Here is a 21264-nt window from a genome sequence, read left to right as displayed (position 1 = left end):
AATTTGAAAACTTACATTTTTTAATAATTTGAATATCCTTTGCCTTTTTTATTAGACTATAACTTCTAGATAGTAAACCACATTTAGATCACCATGGTATGAAATTTCCATCCCCTAATGCAATAGTTATCACATTTCAGTCTTACAATAGATGTTTGTTGACAAATTACAATGGCATTCATAGTTTTGAGAGCAGACAGAATTTTTAAACTAAGGAACCAATAATAATACCTATCTGCAATCCACCTCAACAAGATTTCTTTTGATTTACTATTAACTATTTGCACATCTCTTAATACTATAATATTTATTAAGAACCTAGTACATATATACTCCGTACTGTTTGCTAGGGATATATGAAGCACAAGTCAGACAAGGGCCACATCACATGCTACATTAGTGTAGGGAAAGATATCCAGAATACATAGTTAAAATATATATAATTAATTTATATGCATAAATATATAATATAATTATATAGTTATAAAATATAGGTATATGTTATATATAAACATATAAAATACATACAATTTATATATTATATATTAAATTTATTTACATTTAAATTATATATATAATTTAACTATATATGTGTATATGTTTGTGGTATTACATATATATGTAATACATGTATGTTATATATACATGTGTATATATGTATGTTACTAATACTTAATATGATTCTATGATATATAAAAATGAGGGAAACCCACTCTGGACAAGATAATTAGGGATTGTCTCTTAGAGATGACATTTAAAAGGGGTTTTCATTAATAGGAATGATCCAGGCAAATAAAGTATCAGGAAAAGAGTTAGTCTCATGGAAGAGCAAGTGCAAAGACCCTGAGATAGACCCTGAGCACACCTTGGTGTGCTCTAGGGATTGACAGAAGGAGTGTGTTACTAGAACTAAGTGAACAAGGAAGAACTGAGAATAACCTGAGTCAGGAGAAGTCAGGGGATGGACTTAACATTGGGAGAAGCTTGGAGATTGTCATATATTTAATGACAAAGATTATAATATGATTTACACTATTTTAAACACTCATTTTGCATTTTCCAACATAAATGGAATGAGGAAGGGATAAGAGGACAACTAGAAAAAATAGTTACTAGAAAACGGTCAAGGGCATGAGGATTAAATTGATACAGCAACTATGAAGAACAGTATGGAGTTTCCTTAAAAAACTAAAAATAGAACTACCATATGACCCAGTAATCCCACTATATATAATGGATATACCCTGGGCATATACCCTGAGAAAACCATAATTCTAAAAGAGTCATGTACCACAATGTTCATTGCAGCACTATGTACAATAGTCAGGATGTGGAAGCAACCTAAGTGTCCATCGACAGATGAATGGATAAAAAAGATGTGGCACATATATACAATGGAATATTACACAGCCATAAAAAGAAACAAAATTTAGTTATTTGTAGTGAGGTGGATGGACATAGAGTCCATTATACAGAGTGAAGTAAGTCAGAAAGAGAAAAACAAATACTGTAGGCTAGCACATATATACGGAATCTAAAAAAAAAAATGGTTTTGAAGAAGCAAGGGGCAGGACAGGAATAAAGATGCAGATGTAGAGAATGGACTTGAGGACACATGGAGGGGGAAGGGTAATCTGGGATGAAGTGAGAGAGTGGCATTGACATATATACACTACCAAATGTAAAATAGATAGCTAGTGGGAAGCAGCTGCATAGCACAGGGAAATCAGCTCTGTGCTTTGTGACTACCTAGAGGGGTGGGATAAGGAGGGTGGGAGGGAGATGCAAGAGGGAGGGGATATGGGGATATATGTATACATATAGCTGTTTCACTTTGTTATACTGCAGAATCTAACACAACATTGTAAAGCAATTATACTCCAATAAAGATGTTAAAAAAAAAAGGAGAGAATTTCAAGATATATTTTGGAGTGAAACAAAGGTTGAATGAGGAGGTAAAGAATGAAAAAAGTCTAGGGACAGATTTCAAACTTGAATATGATGTATACATTTAGCATTTAGTAGGATTGCTGATGTCAACAAATGAGTCAGAATGTTAGGGAGATAATCATATTCTAAGAGGAAGTCTAGAGTTCTCTTTTGTAACTGTTGAGTTTGAAAAGTATATGAAAGTTCCAAGTGAAGAGGATAAATAGGCCACTGCATATAAACAACTGAAAGTCAATGGTTAGATCTGGCTGGATAACACATTTGGGAAACATGAATATATGTTTCTGACATGGAAAAAAGATAGAATATCTTATGTACTTATAATAGAGAGAAATATATTGTCCTAGCTTGAAACTTGAAAAGTGCTAACATTAAAGTCTTCAGTCAAGAAGGTGTAGTGTGCATAAGAGTATGTGGGGGAGAAGCCAGTGTGATAGGAGAGAAACCAAACTGGGAGTATTAGAGTTTCAAGGATAAAATATAAAATTAGAACATTGTCAATGAACCAGACACAAGATGATTAATATCCAAAAATTTGCAAATGACAGAATTCCCTCACTGAGATAGTTAAATTTGTGTGGCTGGCCTTGTGCCTGGGTGTGTTCTCTTACCTTTTGTTTCCCTTCATTACTGTAGAGACCAGTCTATAACCTCATTTGATTATTTGGGACTGGTTCCCTGCCCATCTCTTGGCAATCTTCTCAATAGAGAAACTCATCGTTGGTCTCGGTGGTCAGTGGCTCACTACTAACAGACATATAATTCAGATTCCTGATGCTGAAGTAGTTTTTTTAATTAGAAGACTACCACTAGCATAGAATCCTAGATTCCTGAACACCAGATTGGTGTCTTCTAGGACAACACTTAAAATTGTAGGACAGTATAGAAATTAGTCTGCCTTTCTCTTTAACACAAATTCCTAGAAGCCTCACTGATAATCCATTTTCCTAAAAATTCTATTACTCTCTGTGAACAAAGCTTACTTCTTCCACTACACAAACCAAGTTCTGGGTAGGTTAAATGAAAACTCTCTTTATTGCTTTGAAATTCTGTCCCATAGATATACTTGCCTAGGATCATACTTTTTCTAATAGAAAAATTATTTTAAGGAGAAATGCTTCAACTTCTGTTCTCTCATTGTTTTTCTCTGATACATTTATCTTTTCTGAATGCATGTGAAGTCAAGGAAACAGTATCATAGAAACAAGTGAAATCTGAAATTGTGTTTATTGGTTCAGTGTAACATCAGTGCATCTAAACCTTTATTTTGTAAAATGCCATTTGGTTTTTCAGTGGATTAAACCTGTCAAGCAAACTAACAACTATACCTCACATAGATGTGTTTACAATCAACAGGAAAAGTATCCCTAAAAGGGCAAGTGATATGGGCTCAGTGAAACCGAGTGAAAAGTTCCCAGATGAGGGAAATTCCAAAGAATATTTAAAATGAAAACAAGCAGAATTAAAGGTCAACACTGCTACAACAATGCTTACTAAATGAGAATTTTTGAATACAGAAAAGTTTTCAAATCCCAGTGTTGTACTTCCCAAAACAATTAAATATATTTTGTAACATAAAGAACAATAGACATTAGTGTTTATTGACATAGAAATTAGCTTTTAAGGTACTTAATTTTTCATCAAAAATTCAATATTGTCTAAACATATTATTTGAATATCGCTCATATGTTATTGAATGCCTCATATATAACAAAATCAAAGATCTGGAAAAGATATTGATAGGTCATAATAATATATTTCTTAGTAAAGAGACTGATTTTAATTACATATACCTTTCATCAGAAATTGTATAACCACAGGTAAAAATAATGCAATTGCTTAGTAAATATAATTTTACTGCCTGATATGTGGGTGGTGTTTATATGGTTTATGATGCAAAATAGTTATTAAAAGCAAACCAAAGTTAAATCATAAAGAAAAGATCAATGTGTATTTCAGATTGCAAAACAGAACTGGAACATGGGTGGGACAGGGCTTAAGATAGAGAAAGTTATGACTAACATGTATTGAATTTTAATTATGTGCCATGCACTATGCTATTTGCAGCATGAGTTTTTCTCATTCATGATTTAGTGAAGAAAATCTATTCCCGAGAATTCAAAGGAGGAATAGTGGGAGGACTGAAGAGATGGGCATAGACACTTGCTGCAGGCAGCAGTCTTTAGGCTTTAAAAGAATCTGGTGACACTGAAGAAATTCTCCTCTTCCCAAGTCTTCTCTGTTCCACAAATGATTACCAACTAGCTGCTATGTGCCAGGCTGGTTACTAAGTGTTGGGATATATAGGTGAGTAAGAGGGACATGGTTCCTCTTCTCATAAATCACGTGGGAGGCAACACAAAGGAGAGAGTTAAAACACTTTATAAATTGGGAAAGTGGTTGGAATAAACTATAGCTCTTGCAGTGTGGCAGCTTATATACTCTGATGGTCCTCCAATGAAACAGTTAAAATGATACATAGAAATAAAAAACCCCAAATAGGTTTGTAAACACTTCCAAAGCACACTGAAAGAAAATCACAAGTGCAGTATGAACAAGAATCCTGTTTTAAAAACAGTGAGAGTTGAAGGTGGCTTTCACCCTGAGGTTGGTCACTGTATCCAGGGACCAAAGGCTCCTGAATTGACATTTGAACAGAGGGAAGCAGAGACAAGGTGGGAAACATAAAGAAACCTGCTATAAAACTTCACATTCAAGAAGAGTGCACCTTCAGGGTAAGATTAAACAAGAAAAAAGCTGCACTGAGGGGGATACAAAAGTGAAGTTCAACTACCTCAACTTTGGCAGAATAAATAAAAATCTCTTTTGAAAACCCCAAATCCTAAAATGGCTCTAGCACTAATTTTTCATCCCAACATGCTACCTGTGTTCTGTGAAAAACATCAAATATCAAAGAGGGAATTGGAATTTAAAGTGGTCCTGGTTATTAGCGTCCCCAAGTAGGAGACAGTAAGTAGCAAATGAAAATCCTGTCTGCAGAAACTCAAGTCAAGGGATGCTTAAAAAAAAAGAAAAAAGCAGCTTGCAGACAAAATAATGCAAGTAACCAAGTCATTAGTAAGTGAGAACCAGCATAAATAATAGACAGCAGATAGGGTCCAAAAATGTTTTAAATATTGTAATTATCAGACACAAATTTAAAAATCAGACATAAAATTTATTAATTGTGCTTAATAAGTTTAAAGAAAAAAAAAAGAAAAACTTGAATACACTCATCAGAAACAGAAGTATGAAAAATGACTAAGGAGATAAAAAAACATAAATATTCTGGAAATAGTAATTGATATCATAATAACTAAATGATACCATATTAATTAAAATAAAAAATTCAATAGATAGGTTTAAAGAGTAGAAGAGATTTTCCAGGGCACAGCCTAGTGAGGCAAGAGATATTAGATCTGAAAGACAGGTTAAGAGATATGCAGAATACTATGCAAAGATCCTACAGTCTCTTCATGTTTGCTGTAGGGGAGAGAAAATGGGCCAGAGGAACAGATAACTGGGAGAATTCTGTAGAGTGAAAAAGGACAAGCAGCTAAAGATTCAAGAAAAACAACAAATCCCAATCAGATTAAATTAAATAGAAATTAGCATATAATCATATAATGGAGAATGCCAGATCTTAACATTAGCCCAAGATAAAAGAGAGATTATGTTCCAAGATAAAAACTTTAGATTTAAAAATAATGTTCTCAATCGCAATAAGCAACATAAAATTACAGTGGAATAACTCTGTCAATAGGCTGAAAGAGTATATTTGTCACTTTACATGCTAGCCAGGGTAGACTAGGTCATGTTGTCATCATTTAAACAAAACAAGGCATCTGCACTCCTATCCCCTCACTTAGACGTAATATAAAATGGCCTAACAGGAAAAATAAATAGTCCCATTCAGAAAGAGGAAGAATGGGAGACATGCAAAGCCACAGGTACAGATCTATTCTGAATCTCATTGAGCAGTCATGGTCCTCATAACATGAATTATTACTAGGTCCTGTTTTTACTATTTAGGAAGTTACTCCTTGCACACATTTTCCCAGGATCCCTGGCTCAACCTCTAGAGCAAACTGTAGCCTTAAGGTCAAATCTAGCCCTTGGCCAAATTTAGTTTTAAATATAGTTTTATTGGAACACAGTCACAATTATTGTTGTAAATATTGTTTATGGCTGCTTTTGTGGCAGAATAAAGTAGTTGAAACAGAAACCATATACCCTACAAAGCCTAAAATATTTCTATCAGGCCCTTTATACAAAATGTTTACTGACCCCTGCTCTAAGAGAATCCCACGGTCCTTTGCTTTAGCTAAACTGGTTATTGGGTAGTATTCCTTCTTCCTTTGGAGTTACATGGCCTTCTCAGCCCACTTCCTAGTTATAGGAAAAGGGGAGGCAAAGGTTATTTGAAGACTTAAATAGTCACAGGATTTTTCATTCTAGATGCAAGGGATCTTTAACAGAACAACTTTTTTTTCTTTTTTAGGAGAGAATTTCAGCATCTGGTAAAGAAGTAGGTCACAGGGAATCTAACGACTAGAAAAGCAAGATACAACAAATAGAAAAGGAAGATATAACACAGCTAAACCATTATTTTAAAGAAAATAAAAATTCTTGCCCAGAGGCAAGGGATTCCCCTCAAAAGAATTTTCAACTTTATCTTATGTATAAGTTGGTTCTTCCATAACTGGAAAGGCTTCAAATATATGGAACTTCAATATTAGTTTTTCTTTCTCTGTGCAAAACTGTCTACTCTTTACCAAGTTCCTCACTTTCTTGTAATACATTGCTAAAAACAGTAAAGAAAATGCACCCACTCACTACTTATATTCTGTTGTTCAAACTCTTTTCCTATCATTCTCCTATGGAGGCCACCATTTTACTAGATATTTTGCCACTGCAAAGACAAATTAGTATCTCTCCTGACTTTGGTAAAATTTTCATCATTGTCCATTGCCCAACTGCTTTTTAGTTTTTTCTTATAACACAGTGATACTAATCATTTCTGTTCCAATTTCCTTATTCAGAGCCACAGTAATATGCCCCTGCCCAACTCTAAGGAGTGTTGAGTAGTAAAGTCTTCTATATACCTAATGGGAAAAAAATATTGGTGAGACTCAATAACACTTACCACAATTTAAAATGCTATATTCAAATGTAAAAATAATGTCCTCATAGAGAAGATTTAAAAAGATATTTCCAGGAATTGTTTTTTAAATAAAAGAAATGGAGAGAGCTTGGAGCTCAGTAATGAAAAGTATAAAAAATACACTTCAAGCAAAAAGAATATAACTCCAGAGTCAATATCTCAGATGTTTATTTTTAAGTAAATGAATACAAGGATAGTGGAAAAATATGGGTAAATCTAAACATATTTAAAGTGTACAAATCAATGATAATAATGTTGTATGAAGTTAAAATGACAAGAGCAACAAGACAAATTATGCCAAATAACTTTAGTAATGTAAAAGTCAGAAAGTGGTTAAAATAGTTAACATTTTGTAAGAAAATGTATTATAGGAGTATAAATATATTCTGTAAATTTACACTTTAAAATGTTAGGTATGCATGGACTAATTTCTATATTAACTAATACAGTGATAGAAACAAAAAAATACAACTTTAAAAGTAGTTCAGGGAAAAAATGGAATAATAAAAATAATATTCAATAAAAAGAGGGAAAGGAGGAAAATTGTATATAAGAGGACTAGGACATAAAGAAATAAAACAGTTGATGGAATATATCCTTTATATTTACTTTCATATTTATCATTTCTGTTTTTTACTCTCTTAATTTATGACTACCAAAATAAGAAAATTTATAATTATATATGTGTATATTCTGCAATCTCTCTCTCTCTCTGCATCTACTTATCTACCTATATGTCTATCTAACTTCATGACTCAATGATATAAAGTAAAAAAATTAACTGTTATAACATTGATTTAAAGAAATTCACTTAATTGATTAAAATACCAAAAAATATTTAAACATCACAAAAAAAAATACAGGAAATGTGGAAAGAGAAATATAAACCAATGAGTAAAAAAGAAAATAAATAGAAAAGAACTGAACTAAGTTTAAAAAAAAAACAAAACTCACTGTTATGAAATGAATATTTATGTTCTCCCAAAATTCATATGTTGAAATCCGAATCGCCAGAGTGACTGTATTTGGAGATTTGGTCTCTAGGGAAGGAATTATGTTAGATTAGGTCATAAGAGTGGGGCCCTGATTGCATAGTAGTGTACTTCTAAGAAGAGACACCAGAGAAGTCCCTCTTTCCACTTACACAGTCACTGAAGAAAGTCCATGAGAGGACATAACAAGAAGGCAGCCATCTGCAAACCAGGAAGAGTCCTCACTGGAAACCAAACCAGTCTTAACCTTGATATTTGATTTCTATCCTCTAGAACTTGTGAAAATAAAATGTTTCTGTTGTTTAAGCCACCCAGTCTATGGTATTTTTTATGGCAGCTCAAGTTGACTAATACACTCACATGAAATATAAATGGACTAAACACTCCAATCAAAAGGCAATGAGGGCTTCCCTGGTGGTGCAGTGATTAAGAATCCACCAGCTAAGGTAGGGGACACAGGTTTGAGCCCTGGTCCGGGAAGATCCTACATGCCATGGAACAACTAAGCCGGTGCACCACAGCTACTGAGCCCGCATGCCACAACTACTGAAGCCCGTGTGCCTAGAGCCCGAGCTCCGCAACAATAGAAGCCATGCAATGAGAAGCCCACACACCACAACGAAGAGTAGTCCCCACTCACTGCAACTAAAGAAAGCCCATGCATAGCAAACACCCAAGGCAGCCAAAAATAAAATTAATTAATAATAAAAAAAAAGGCAATGAGTGTCAGATGGCATACAAAAGCTAAAATCTACTATATGCTATCCATAAGGGGTACACTTAATTACAAAGACATAAAGAGGTTGAAAGTAAAAGGATGGAAAAGAACATAATACACAAACAGTAGATGTAAGAAAGCTGGAGCATCTATATTAATATTAGGGAAAAAAGTCTCCAAAATAAAGATAAAAAAGGGCAATACATCAGGAGATATAACAGTAAAAAAATACATATACATATAATATATATGTGTATATATACATGTGTGTAAGTATGTGTGTGTATATATATATAAAATACAGATTTCAAATATATGAATACTAATAGAACTAAAGGGAAAAACAGAGAGATCCATAATCATAATTGGAGGATTTAATGTATTTCTCTCATAATTTAAGATCTGAATTGATTGTCAATTTCCTTAGTATAAGTGATATTTATGAAACACTACCTCTAAAAACTGCAGAACACATATTTCCTTCACATGTATATGGATTGTTCACAAATATAAACATATGCTCAGTCCCAAAACAAGTGTTAATACATTTAAAAGGGAAATCTTAATTCATAGGTTCTCTGAATGAAAAGGAATAGAATTATAAATCAGCAAAAATAAAGTAGCTAAAAAGCTCCAGATATCTGGAAATAAAACTACACACCTACAAACACACATTAGTCAAAGAAAAAATTAATATAGAAATTAGAAAATACTATGAAATCATTATGAAAACAAAACATATCAAAATGAATATAATACATCAGTGTTTTAAGGGAAATTGTTTCTTTATTTTCTTTATTATTTATTGAAGTAGGGTTGATTTACAGTCATATTAGTTTCAGGTATACAATATAGTGATTCAATATCTTATAGGTTATAATCCATTTAAAGTTATTATAAAATATTGGTCATATTTCCTGTGCTATACATTATATACTTATATCTATCTTATACATAATAGTTTGTAACTCTTAATCCCCTTCCTTATTGTGCCCCTCCACTCCCCGTCTCCCCACTGGTAACCATTAGTTTGTTCTCTGTATCTGTTTTCTCCTTTTTTTGTTTTTGCAGCATGTGGGCCTCTCACTGTTGTGGCCTCTCCCATTGTGGAGCACAGGCTCCGGATGTGCAGGCCCAGCGGCCATGGCTCATGGGCCCAGCCGCTCTGCAGCATGTGGGATCCTCCTGGACCAGGGCATGAACCCATGTCCCCTACATTGGCAGGTGGATTCTCAACCACTGCGCCACCAGGGAAGTCCTTTCTGTTTTCTTATATCCATTCTTTTGTTTCATCTTTTAGATTCTATATATAAGTGAAAGCATACAGTGTCTTCCTCTATCTGACATAGTTCACTAACCATAATACTTTCCAGATCAATCCATGTTGTTGCAAATAGAAAACTGTCACTTTTTTATGGCTGAGTAATATTCCATTATATATATATATATATATATATATATATATATATATATATATATTCTAAAGTCAGAGAACATGATACCTCCAGGTTTGTTCTTTTTTCTTAAGATTGCTTTGGCTATCTGGGGGATTTTGTGGTTCCATGTAGATTTTAAGATTATTTGTTCAAGTTCTGTGAAAAATGTCATAGGCATTTTGATAGGGATTTCATTAAATCTGTACATTGATTTGAGTAGTATGACCAGTTTAACAATATTAATTCTTCTAATCCATGTCCACGGGACATCTTTCCATTTATTTATATCACCTTCTGTCTCCTTCATCAATATCATATAGTTTTCAGAGTATAGGTCTTTCACTGCCTTGGCTAACTTTATTGCCAGACATTTTATTCTTCCTGAAGTGATCATAAATGAGATTGTGTTTTTTGCTTTTTCTTTCTGAGAGTTCATTATCAGTTCATAGAAAAGCAACAGATTTCTGTATATAAATGTTCTATCCTGCAACTTTACTGAAGTCATTTATTGGTTCTACTAGTTTTTGGTGGAGATTTTAGGGTTTTCTATACATAATATGTCATTTGTAAATAGTGACCGTTTTAATTCTTCCCTTCCAATTCAGTTGCTTTTTATTTCTTTTACTTGTCTAATTGCTGTTACTAGAACTTCCAGTACTATATTAAATAGAAATGCAAAGGAGCTTCAAGATGGTGAAAGAGTAAGATGTGGAGATCACCTTCCTCCCCACAAATACATCAGAAATACATCTACATGTGGAACAACTCCTACAGAACACCTACTGAACTCTGGCAGAAGACCTCAGACCTCCCAAAAAACAAGAAACTCCCCATGTACCTGGGTAGGGCAAAAGAAAAAAAGAAAAAATAGAGACAAAAGAATAAGGATGGGGCCTGCACCAGTGGGAGGGAGCTGTGAAGGAGGAAAGGTTTCTACAACTAGGAAGTCTGTTCATGGGCGGAGAGAGCGGGTTGCGGAGGGGGCAGGCTTCAGAGCCATGGAGGAGAGTGCAGCCACAGAGTTGCGGAGAGCAAAGTGGAGAGATTCCTGCACAGAGGTTCAGTGCTGACCAGCACTCACCAGGCCAAGAAGCTTGTCTGCTCACCGGCTCTGGCTTCGGTCGGGTCCCAGGGAGAGGACTGGGGTTGGTTGCGTGAACACAGCTTGACGGGGGGAGTCAGGAAAAACTCTGGAGCTGCTGAAGAGGCAAGAGACTTTGTCTTGCCTCTTTGTTTCCTTGTGCACGAGGAGAGGGGATTAACAGCTTGGCTTAAAGGAGCTCCAGAGATGGGACCGAGCAGCGGCTAGCAGCGTGGACACCAGAGAAAGGCATGAGATGCTAAGGCAGCTGCTGCAGCCACCAAGAAGCCTGGGTGCAAGAACAGGCCACTATCCACACCCCCGCTCCCAGGAGCCTGTGCAGCCCACCACTGCCAGGGTCCCGTGATCCAGGGACAGCTTCCCTGGGAGAACGCACAGTGTGCCTCAGGCTGGTGCAACAGCTGCCTGCCTCTGCCACCACAGGCTCGCCCCACACTCCATACCCCTCCATCCCCTAGGCCTGAGTGAGCCAGAGCCCATGAATCAGCTGTTCCTTTAACCCCATCCTCTCTGAGTAAAGAACAGAAACCCTCAGGCGACCTACACACAGAGGTGGATCCAAATCCAAAGCTGAACCCTGGCAGCTGTGCAAAAAAGAAGAGAAAGGGAAATCTCTCCCAGCAGCCTCAGGAGCAGTGGATTAAATCTCCACAATCAACTTGATGTACCCTGCCTCTGTGGAAAACCTGAATAGACAATGAATCATCCCAAATTGAGGAGGTGGACTTTGGGAGAAAGGATATATATATATGTATATATTTGTTTTCCCTTTTACTCTTTTTGTTAGTGTGTATGTGTATGCTTCTGTGTGTGATTTTGTCTGTATAGCTTTGCTTTTACAATTTGTCCTAGGGTTCTGCTGTCCATATATATATATTTTTTTTTACCTAAAAAAAAATTTTTTAGGGGCTTCCCTGGTGGTGCAGTTGTTGAGAGTCTGCCTGCTGATGCAGGGGACAGGGTTTGTGCCCTGGTCCGGGAAGATCCCACATGCCACAGAGTGGCTGGGCCCGTGAGCCATGGCTGCTGAGCCTGCGCGGCCAGAGCCTGTGCTCCGCAACAGGAGAGGCCAAAAGAATGAGAGACCCACGTACCGCAAAAAAAAAAAAAAAAAAAAAATTGATATTTATTTTAATAACTTTATTTTACTTTGTCTTCCTCTTTCTTTCTTTCTTTCTTTCTTTTTCTCCCTTTTATTCTGAGCTGTGTGGATGACAGGCTCTGGTGCTCCAGCCAGGCATCAAGTCTGTGCCATTGAGGTGGGAGAGCCAATTTCAGGACACTGGTAAACAAGAGAATCCCAGGTCCACATAATATCAAAAGGTGAAAATCTCCCAGAGATGTCCATCTCTACACCAAGACCCATCTCCACTCAATGACGAGCAAGCTACAGTGCTAGACACCCTAAGCCAAACAAAAAGCAAGACAGGAACACAACCCCATCCATTAGCAGAGAGGCTGCCTAAAAATCATGATAAGACCACAGACACCCCCCAAAACACCACCAGACATGGACCTGCACACCAGAAAGACAACATCCAGCCTCATCTAACAGAACACAAGCACTAGTCCCCTACACCTGGAAGCCTACACAACCCACTGAACCAACCTTAGCTACTAGGGACACACACCAAAAACAATGGGAACTACGAACCTGCAGCCTGAAAAAAGGAGACCCCAAACACAGTAAGATAAGAAAAATGAGAAGATAGAGAAACACAGCAGATGAAAGAGCAAGGCAAAAACCCACCAGACCTAACAAATGAACAGGAAATAGTCTACATGAAAAATAATTCAGAATAATGATAGTAAACATGATCCAAAATCTTGGAAAAAGAATGGAGAATATACAAGAAATGTTTAACAAGGATGCAGAAGAACTAAAGAGCAAACAAACAGTGATGAACAACACAATAAACGAAATTTAAAATTCTCTAGTTGGGATCAATAGCAGAAAAACTGAGGCAAAAGAACGGAGAAGTGACCTGGAAGATAAAATAGTGGAAATAACTACTGCAAAGGAGGATAAAGAAAAAAGAATGAAAAGAATTGAGGACAGACTTAGAGACATCTGGGACAACAATAAACACACCAACATTTGAATTCTATGAGTCCCCAAAGAAGAAGAGAAAAAGAAAGGGACTGAAAACATATTTGAGAGATTATAGATGTAAACTTCCCTAATATGGGAAAGGAAGTAGTTAATCAAGTCCAGGAAGCACAGAGAGTCCCATACAGGATAAATCCAAGGAGAAACATGCCAAGACACATATTAATCAAACTATCAAAAATTAAATACACAGAAAAAATATTAAAAGCAGCAGGGGGAAAACAACAAATAACACACAACAGAATCCCCATAGGTTAACAGCTGATCTTTCAGCAGAAACTCTACAAGCCAGAAGGGACTGGCAGGACATATTTAAAGTGATGAAAGAGAAAAACCTACAACCAAGATAATTTTACCTAGCAAGAACCTCATTCAGATTTGATGGAGAAATTAAAAACTTTACAGACAGGCAAAAGCTAAGAGAATTCAGCACCACCAAACCAGCTTTACAACAAATGCTAAAGGAACTTCTCTAGGCAAGAAACACAAGAGAAGGAAAACACCTACAATAACAAACCCAAAACAATTAAGAAAATGGGAATAGGAACATACATATCAATAATTACCTTAAATGTAAATGGATTAAATGCTCCAACCAAAAGACGTAGACTGGCTGAATGAATACAAAAGCAAGACCATGTATATGTTGTCTAAAAGAGATCCACTTCAGACCTAGGGACACATACAGACTGAGAGTGAGGGGATGGAAAAAGATATTCCATGCCAATGGAAATCAATAGAAAGCTGGAGTATTAATTCTCATATCAGACAGAATAGACTTTAAAACAAAGACTATTACAAGAGACAAAGAAGAACACTACATAATGATCAAGGGATCAATCGAAGAGGAACATATAACAATATTAAATATTTATGCATCTAACATAGGAGCACCTCAATACATAAGGCTAATGCTAACAGCTCTAAAAGGGGAAATTGACAGTAACACAATCATAGTAGGAGACTTTAACACCCTACTTTCACCAATGGACAGATCATCCAAAATGAAAATAAATAAGGAAACACAAGTTTTAAATGGTACATTAAACAAGATGGACTTACTTGGTATTTATAGGACACTCCATCCAAAAACAACAGAATACACATTTTTCCCAAGTGCTCATGGAACATTCTCCAGGACAGATTATATCTTGGTTCACAAATCAAGCCTTGGTAAATTTAAGAAAATTGAAATCATATCAAGTATCTTTTCTGACCACAATGCTATGAGACTAGATATCAATTACAGAAAAAATTCTGCAAAAATACAAACATATGGAGGCTAAACAATACACTACTTAGTAACCAAGAAATCACTGAAGAAATCAAAGAAGAAATCAAAATATACCTCAAAAAAAATGAAAAGGAAGACACGACAACCCAAAACCTATGGGATGCAGCAAAAGCAGTTCTAAGAAGGAAGTTTATAGTGATACATTTCTACCTTAAGAAACAAGAAATATCTCAAATAAACAATGTAAACTTACACCTAAAAAAATTAGAGAAAAAACAAAAAAAGCCCAACATTAGTAGAATTAAAAAAATCATAAAGACCAGATCAGAAAGAATTGAAAAAGGAATGATAGCAAAGATCAATAAAATTAAAAGCTGGTTTTTTGAGAAGATAAACAAAATTGATAAACCATTAGCCAGACTCATCAAGAAAAAAAGGGAGAAGACTCAAATCAATAGAATTAGAAATGTAAAGGGAGAAGTAAAAACTGACACTGCAGAAATACAAAGGATCATGAGAGATGATTACAAGCAACTCTATACCAATAAAATAGACAACCTGGAAGAAATGGACAAATTCTTAGAAAAGCACAACCTTCTGAGACTGAACCAGGAAGAAATAGAAAATATGAACAGACCAATCACAAGAACTGAAATTGAGACTGTGATTAAAAATCTTCCAACAAACAAAAAGTCAGGACCAGATGGCTTCACAGGCGAATTCTATCAAACATTTAGAGAAGAGCTGACACTTACGTTTCTCAAAATCTTCCAAAATATAGCAGAGGGAGGAACACTCCCAAACTCATTCTACGAGGCCACCATCACCCTGATACCAAAACCAGACAAGGATGTCACAAAGAAAGAAAACTACAGGCCAATATCACTGATGAACACAGATGCAAAAATCCTCAACAAAATACTAGCAAACAGAATCCAACAGCACATTAAAAGGATCATACACCATGATCAAGTGGAGTTTATCCCAGGAATGCAAGGATTCTTCAATACACGCAAATAAATCAATGTGATAAACCATATTAACAAATTGAAGGAGAAAAAACATATGATCATCTCAATAGATGCAGAAAAAGCTTTCGAAAAATTCGACACTCATTTATGATAAAAACCCTGCAGAAAGTAGGCATAGAGGGAAATTTCCTCAACATAATAAAGGCCATAAATGACAAAACCACAGCCAGCATTGTCCTCAATAGTGAAAAACTGAAAGTATTTCCACTAAGATCAGGGACAAGATAATGTTACCCACTTTCACCACTATTATTCAACACAGTTTTGGAAGTTTTATCCACAGAAATTAGAGAAGAGAAAGAAATAAAACTAATCCAAACCAGAAAAGAAGTAGTAAAGCTGTCACTTTTTGCAGATGACATGACACTATACATAGAGAATCCTAAAGATGCTACCAGAAAACTATTAGAGCTAATCATTGAATTTGGTAAAGTAGCAGGATACAAAATTAATGCTCAGAAATCTCTTGCATTCCTATACACTAATGATGAAAAATTTGAAAGTGAAATTAAGAAATCACTGCCACTTACCACTGCAACAAAAGAATAAAATACCTAGGAATAAACCTACCTAAGGAGACAAAAGTCCTGTATGCAAAAAATTATAAGACACTGATGAAAAAATTTGAAGAGGATACAAATAGATGGACAGATATACCATGTTCTTGGATTGGAAGAATCAACATTGTGAAAATGACTCTACTACCCAAAGCAATCTACAGATTCAATGCAATCCCTATCAAAGTACCAATGGCATTTTTCACAGAACTAGAACAAAAAATTTCACAATTTGTATGGAAACACAAAAGACCCTGAATAGCCAAAGCAAGATTGAGAAGGAAAAACGGAGCTGGAGGAATCTGGCTCCGAGGCTTCAGACTATACTACAAAGCAACAGTAATCAAAACAGTATGGTACTGACACAAAAACAGAAATATAGATCAATGGAACAGGATAGAAAGCCCAGAGATAAACCCTCACACATATGGTCACCTTATCTTTGATAAGGAGTGAAGAATATACAGTGGAGAACAGGCAGCCTCCTCAATAAGTGGTGCTGGGAAAACTGAATAGGTACATGTAAAAGAATGAAATTAGAACACTCTCTAACACCACACACAAAGATAAACTCAAAATGGATTAAAAACCTAAATGTAAGGTCAGACACTACCAAACTCTTAGAGGAAAACATAGGCAGAACACTCTATGACATAAATCACAGCAAGATCTTTTTTGACCCACCTCTTTGAGAAATGGAAATAAAGACAAAAATAAACAAATGGGGCGTAATGAAACTTAAAAGCTTTTGCATAGCAAAAGAAACCATAAATAAGACTAAAAGACAACCTTCAGAATGGGAGAAAATATTTGCAAATGAAGCAACTGACAAAGGATTAATCTCCAAAATTTACAAACAGGCCATGCAGCTCAGTATGAAAAAAACAGACAACCCAATCAAAAATGGGCAGAAGACATAAACAGACATTTCTCCAAAGAAGATATACAGATTACCAACATACACATGAAAGAATGCTCAACATCATTAATCATTAGAGAAATGCAAATCAAAACTACAATGCGATATCATCTCACACCGGTCAGAATGGCCATCATCAAAAAATCTAGAAACAATAAATGCTGGAGAGGGTGTGGAGAAAACGGAACACTCTTGCACTGGTGGTGGGGATGTAAATTGATACAGCTACTATGAGAACAGTATGGAGGTTCCTTAAAAAACTAAAAATAGAACTGTGATACGACCCAGCAATCCCACTACTGAGCATATATCCTGAGGAAACCATAATGCATAAAGAGTCATGTACCACAATATTCATTCCAGCTGTATTTACAATAGCCAGGACATGGAAGCAACCTAAGTGTCCATTAACAGATGAATGGATAAAGAAGATGTGGCACATATATACAATGGAATATTACTCAGCCATAGAAAGAAATGAAATTGAGTTATTTTTAGTGAGGTGGATGGACCTAGAGGTTCTCATACAATGTGAAGTAAGTCAGAAAGAGAAAAACAAATATCGTATGCTAACACATATATATGGAATCTAAAAAAAAAAAAAACATGATCATGAAGAACCAGGGACAAGATGGGAATAAAGACACAGACCTACTAGAGAATGGACTTGAGGGTACGGGGAGGGGGATGTGTAAGCTGGGACAAAGTTAGAGAGTGGCATGGACGTATATACACTACCAATCTTTAAATAGATAGCTAGTGGGAAGCAGCCGCATAGCACAGGGAGATCAGCTCAGTGCTCTGTGACCACCTAGAGAGGTGGGATAGGGAGGGTGGGAGGGAGGGAGACGCAAGAGGGAAGAGATATGGTGACATTTGTATATGTTTAACTGATTCTCTTTGTTAGAAAGTAGAAACTAACACACCATTGTAAAGCAATTATACTCCAATAAAGATGTTAAAAGAAAAAAAAAAGAGAAATGCCAACCTTATCTTATTCCTGGTTTTAGGGGAAAAGCTTTTAGCTTTTCACCAATGAGTATGATGTTAGCTGTGGGTTTTTCATAAATAGTCTTCATTATGTTGAGTTATATTCCCTCTGTACCCACTTTGTTGTGAGTTTTTATCATGAGTGTATGTTCACTATTGTCAAATGCTTTTTTTCTGCATCTCTTCAGATGATTATGTGATTTTTATCCTTTGGTTTGTTAATGTAGTGTATCACATTGATTTATTTGCAGATACTGAGACACACTTGAATCCCTGGGGAAAAAAAATCCCATTTGTTCCTGTTGTATGATCCTTTATGTATACTGCTGCATTCAGTTTGGCAATATTTTGTTGAGGAGTTTCTCATCTGCATTCATCAAAGGTATTACCTGTATTTTTTTCTTGAAGTGTCTTTGTCTAGTTTTGGTATCATGATAATGCTGACCTCATAGAATGAGTCTAGGAGTGTTCCCTTCTCTTCAATTTTTGTAATAGTTTGAGAAGCATATGTATTAACTCCTCTTTATATATTTGGTAGAATGCCCCTGTGAAGCTGTTCAGTACTGAACTTTTGTTTGCTGGGAGTTTCCTGATTCAGTTTCAATACTAGTAATCAGTCTGCTCAGATTATCTGCTTCTTCATGATTCAGTTTGGAAGTGTATGTTTCTAGGAATTTATCCATTTCTTGTAGGCTTTCCAATTTGTTGTCATATAACCGTTTTATAATGTTTTCTTGTGATTGTTTGTATCTCTGTGATATTAGTTGTAATTTCTCATCTTTTATTTCTTATTTTGTTTATTTTGGTCTTCTCTTTTTTTTTCTTAATGAGGCTGGGTAAAGGCTTAAAACTTAGTTTATATTTTCAAACAACCAGTTCTTGGTTTCATTTACTTTTTTTTATTGTTTTTTGGTCTCTATATTATAATTTATTTCCTTTCTGATCTTTCTGGTCTTTCTTATTTTCTTCTTTCTGCTGACTTTGGGCTTTGTTTGCTCTTCTTTTTCTAATTCTTTTAGGTGTTAGTTAGGCTGTTTATTTGAGATATTTTCTTGTTTCCTGTGGAAGGCCTATATCACTATAAACTTACCACCTAACAACTACGTTTGCTCATCCCACAGATTTTGAAAAGTTGTGTTTTATTTTCATTTGTCTCAATGTATTTTCTGACTCCCTCTTTGATATCTTTGTTGACCCATTGCTTTGTTAGTAGCATGTTGATTAGTCTCTACTGGAAAAAATGTTGCTTTAAATGTTTATATTAGAAAAGATAAATTATCTAAATTTATTGCAATAAGCTCTGACCTTTAAGAACTAGGGGAAAAATCTCACTTAAACCTAACATAATAATAAGATAACTTTCAAAAAAAACTTTTATATATTTTATTTTTATTTTTGGCTGTGTTGGGTCTTTGTTTCTATGCAAGGGCTTTCTCTAGTTACGGCAAGTGGGGGGCCACTCTTCATCTCGGTGCACGGGCCTCTTACTATTGTGGCCTCTCTTGTTGTGGAGCACAGGTTCCAGATGCACAGGCTCAGCAGTTGTGGCTCACAGGCCTAGTTGCTCCATGGCATGTAGGATCCTTCCAGACCAGGGCTCAAACCCATGCCCCCTGCATTGGCAGGAAGATTCTCAATCACTACACCACCAGGGAAGCCCAACAACTTTTTTTTAATGCAAAAAAGATTGGAGCAGAAACCTCAAAATAAATGGACAATATAGACTTAAAAATTCAAAACATTTTTAGTTATTAATAGATTTTATTAGTCATTAGGGAAATGTAAATTAAAACAACAGTAATATATTACTAAAAGCCCTGCAGATGGATAAAATTAAAGTGACCACAACAAGTGTCAGTGAGGATGTGGAGTAACTCACTCATCATACACTATTAGTGAAAAAAAAAATGATACAACCACTTTAGAAATCAATTTGGATATTTCATAATTGTTTATGTTTCAACCAGTTATATAGCTAAACCATACTACTTCTATATACCTTCTCAAATAAAATGAAAAAATCTATGTCCACACAAAGTCTCGCTTACAAATGTTCATAGCAGGTATGTACATAATAATTCAGAACTAGAAAATTCCAAAAATACTGTTTGATAGACGAATGGGTAAACAAAATGTTGTATGTTCATGGACTAGTATACTGCTCAACCACAGAAAGAAGGAAAACATTGAGTCTCATAACAACGTGGAAAAATCTCCAAATTATTATGCTGAGTGAGAAATGTCATTAGAAAGATAAAACATATTCTATCTCCATAAAATCTGAAAAATGTCCCAAAAAAGTAACAGAAAACTGGTTGCTTACAAAATACTAAAGAAAGAGTAGACTGAAAAAAGTCATGAAGAATATTTGAGGAATATAGCAAATGTTCTGTATCTTGATGATACTCATGGTTTCACAGGTTTACACATCTGGCAAAGATAACAGAATTATTTTAAAAAAATATTGAATTATATACTTTGGTGTAGTTATATACTTTTGTGCAATTTGGTGCAACTTTGGGACAGTTTGTTCCCAAACTGCCACTCATTTATTTGATTTAGACTTAAGGCAATATTAAGGCAACATTATTTACTAGTGATAAAAAGTGATAGTTCATAATGTCAAAAGTTCCATTAAGCACATGTGTGTAATAAATTTTGATTTCAATAATTATTAACATAGCTTTTTAATTTATAGAACTAATTTGGAAATTTAAAAATTCACAATTATAGCAGATTATATAAACAGAATTGTATGTATAAAGGTTGGAGAATTTAGGAATAACATGATTAACAAACTTTAACTAATGGGCATATATAGAACACTACATCTACAATGGTAGAACATTCTCTTAAAACCCAAAAGGAAATTTTTTTAAATTGGCAATATCCTCAACAAAAAAACAACCTTTATTTAAGCTCAATACTGGCATCATACAGAATACCTTTTCTGATTTTAATGCAAATATTACAAAAAATATTATTACAAAGTTAAATGGGAAATACTTATATTTGCAAATTATGACTCACATGCTCAAGTAGCCATTTTATAAAAGGATAT

Source organism: Lagenorhynchus albirostris, chromosome 5 (assembly GCF_949774975.1).
Source record: "Lagenorhynchus albirostris chromosome 5, mLagAlb1.1, whole genome shotgun sequence".
NCBI lineage: Eukaryota > Metazoa > Chordata > Mammalia > Artiodactyla > Delphinidae > Lagenorhynchus > Lagenorhynchus albirostris.
This window is presented reverse-complemented; position numbering follows the sequence as displayed.